Genomic DNA, 3,724 nt, shown 5'->3' with positions numbered 1-3,724 from the left:
AGTGTAGAGCTGGCCCATGTGCCGTGCTGATGTGCACAAGGAGTGCTGTGCCACGCAGGGGTGTCCCCCGAGTAAGGGAGCCCCACACGCAAGGAGTGCGCCCCGTAAGGAGAGCCGCCCAGCAGGAAAGAAAGTGCAGCCTGCCCAGGAATGCTGCCACACACATGGAGAGCTGACACAACAAGATGAAGCAACAAAAAGAAACACAGATTAACACACAGCGAACAGTCACAGACAGCAGACAACTCGGGGGAGGGGGGAAGGGGAGAGAAATAAACAAAAAATAAATCTTTAAAAAAAAAAAGGGAGAAGGCTGGGGTTGGGTGTGCTCTCAGGTTCTCACATGGGCTTTGAGGTCTGAAGAGTATGTCCCAAGAAGAAGCAACTGGCCTTTTCCTCTGGAGAGTGTTTTCTGCAGCTCCTTGGCTTGAGCCACCGTGAGATGACTCCAACCCTACCAAGACACACAGGTTGTTTTATAGCTGCTCTTTATTTTTCAAAAGGAAGTACCTTTGGTGGCCAGCATTACATGTCAAAGTAGAGACTGCATGACGAAGGGGGCCTGGGACTCAGGGAAGACCTCTGACCAGCCTTTGTCTCTGCCTGGTTTTTCTTCCAGAACCCTAGTTACTAATCTTGTCATTCTCTTGCTCAAAAACCTTCTATGGCTCCCAGCTGTCAAACAAATAAACTCCACACTCTTGAACCAGGCAGGCATGGACCCAACACCAAGCAGCCTTTACCACTGTGTGCTCCACATCCTTTGTGACCCCTCTCCACACACCCTTGTCTTAGGTCAGACAGCTTCTTGCTGTTCCTCACGTGAACTTGGCGTTTTCTCTCCTCAGTTCCTTTGCTTACTCTGAGTCCTTGGCCTGGATTCTCTCCACAAGCCTACTCACCCTTCATGGACACATAATTGTCCTCATCTTAAACAAGAAAGTTGATAACTAGAGGATTAAGTAATTTTCTCAAAGACAACTGGTTCTTCTGATAGAACCAGGACATAAATGTAGGCCTGTCCGCAGCCCAGACCTGTGCATTTCCACACTGCCACTCGGCATCCATGTGGGAGGTGGGGTTGGATGATGTCACTGTAATTCCTGAAAGATCACTCCATGGTAAATCTCATGAAAAATAACTTAAAGAGCACAGAGCTTGCCCTCCCTTACAATGTCATCTTGGGGAAGCCAAATTCCCAAACTGACAGATACCTTCAGCTGCAAGTAACAGAAAGACCCAGACGAATACTTTTTAAACCAGGGGTCAGCAAACTTTTTCTGTAAAGGGCCAGAAAGGAAAATGCTTTCTGCTGTGCAGGCCCTATGCTCTCAGGCCTGCAGTTGCCGTGCTAAACAATGTGCAGGCCATATGATGATGAATGGGGGTGGCTGACTCCCCATAAAACTTTATTTACAAAACCAGGTGGTAGGCCTGGTTTTGTAAATAACCTCATAGTTTGCTACCCTCTGTCTTAAACCATGAGGACATTCATTCCTCATGTAATAAGAAGCCTGGAAATAGGGTGGTTCCAGATGCACTAAATCGGCAGCTCAGCAGTATCTTCAGATCCCAGGTTCCTTCCTATCCATGGTGCCAAGATGTCACGTGCAGATGACAATATCCTGAAGCAGGAAACTTCAGGTCTCTTTGGCCAGAATACTTCACATATTAACCTCTGACCAAGAGCAAAGCAATGATCCTGATTGACGTAGGCAAGTGGTCTGGACCTGGCTGCACGTTGGACTCACCTGGGAATATTTAAAATATATCTGCACCCACCCAGAGGTCTGTGTTTAAGGTTCTGAGGTGGGACTTTGGCACTGACTTTTTTTAAACTACTCCTAGTCAGAGAGGAGAGACTTAGACTGGTCAAAATTCACTGCACAGGATGGGCAATTCTTGACCAGAGTCTAAAGCAGGGGTTCTTAACCAGGGGTCTGTGGACCCCCAAGGGATCTGTAGAAAGATTTCAAGGGGTCCATGAGCTTGCATTGAGAAAAAAACAATTACTCTTGTGGAGACCTGTTAGCATGTACAGTAGGTGTGCTGTATTTATTAAATTCATTAAATAATACACAGTACAGTGTGGGCTTAGTAAGGGGGTCTGTGGTTTTCACCTGACTGGCAAAGGGGCCTGTGGAACAAAAAAAGGTTAAGCAGGCCTGGTCTAAAGGATGCCCTCGTAAGGAGGAAGAAGGGTGAAAGGTGATGGGCACCCAACAGTGGCAGTTGCATCTGATGCTTAGGGTTTGCAGAACAGAAATCAAGGTAGGACTTGCTTCAAAGGTTGTGAAACTTAGATGAAATGATGCACTTAAAGAACCTGGTATAGTGCTGGCAAAGAAGTGCTCAATGAATGTTAGCGATTCTTTGTTATTCATTGGTATTATCAAGTCTTCCTAGATATTTTGTGTAAATTTTAAAAGACTGTACCGGGGGAATGATGTCAACTTTTTAAATGATATTTGAGTCCCAGGCTTTCATCAGTCTTTTGACGTATTTTTAAAAAATACAAAAGACTCACCATAACCTTATTTCCTCACAAATATTCTATATGAAGTCACAGCACAGAGACTGATTTATTTCTACTCTCTTTTGCAAAGCATTGTGACACACTCATTTTTTTCTTTAATATTAAGTCAGTGATTGTAACTTTTACTAAAATAAATTTCATCTGTAAAACAAGGTAATTTACACCTTGATTTCAACTCAAATTTCTTCAACAGTTGAGTTTTTTTTTACTTGCAAGATTTCAACTAAAGAACAAAGAAAACATTCAGACACGTTTATACCTTAGAAACAATAGCCTCTTCTTCAACAAATAAAGAACAGTCTGCTCATCAATTTATGTTAATCTTGTGATCCAGAATACATTTGCCATTTAAAACATTTTAAATCATTCTTCTGTATGGCACGGATAGCTTCTAATGAGAATTGTCATATAGTCTGTTCTTGATGAAGATAACACTAGACAGATATTGCCTGATGGATAATGCTGAATGTGACAAAACCAGAAAGACACATTAAGATATTTCTCCTTTTCTTGAACTGTCAGGTCAACTATAAAGTGGTGAAGTCCACAGTATAGTAGGATATCTGCTAAGGTAAAGTTAAAACCTGTAACTTGAAGATATGAATTAAGATCCTTTAGCAGAGTGTAGATGTCACCTTTATTGGAGTAGCCATCTACTTGAGTGAGATACCCTGTATTCTAGCCACTGTCATACCATTGTTTTTTTCTTCTATGGTATTGCCAAGCAAATATTCTTTGTTGGCTTGCTTGACTAAGCAAGCTGCTATAGCAGTCAATCCTATTACATTGGGACCACTGTTGGTTTGAAGAAATGGAATCCGGCGCTTGCCCTGGGTGCTATAGTTATTCCCTTTACTCAACCCTAGCAAATTCTCGAGCAGCGTCAACTCAGTGGCCACCACCATCTTCCCATGACATAAAATCTTAAGGGTCATTTAAAAGCCCCACTCTTTGTTCTTAGAGGAAGGCCGTTTCTCCTTCTTTCCCTTCTGGGGCTGGGTCAGCACCTCCTCCCTGTTCTTCCATCTATTTTCAGCCACTGTTCGAAGTAAAGTGGAAAATCTCTTTTCACAGCTCCTATTCTTCCTGCTGTTAGTTCCCTACTGCTGCTGTAACACATTTCTGCAAAAATTGATGATCTTACAGTTCTGGAGATCAGAAATCTGAAATGGATCTCCTAGGTGAAAA

At 43.0% G+C, this 3,724-nt stretch overlaps 1 pseudogene; it reads right to left on the bottom strand.

Moving 5' to 3' along the window:
* Positions 1-2,927: 2,927 nt before the first annotated feature.
* On the bottom strand, positions 2,928-3,441 carry LOC101412841 (eukaryotic translation elongation factor 1 epsilon-1 pseudogene; annotated as a pseudogene).
* Positions 3,442-3,724: the final 283 nt, after the last annotated feature.

Source organism: Dasypus novemcinctus, chromosome 21, assembly GCF_030445035.2.
Source record: "Dasypus novemcinctus isolate mDasNov1 chromosome 21, mDasNov1.1.hap2, whole genome shotgun sequence".
Lineage (NCBI taxonomy): Eukaryota > Metazoa > Chordata > Mammalia > Cingulata > Dasypodidae > Dasypus > Dasypus novemcinctus.
The sequence above is the reverse complement of the archived record's forward strand: the minus strand, read 5'-3'. Positions and strand labels throughout refer to the sequence as shown.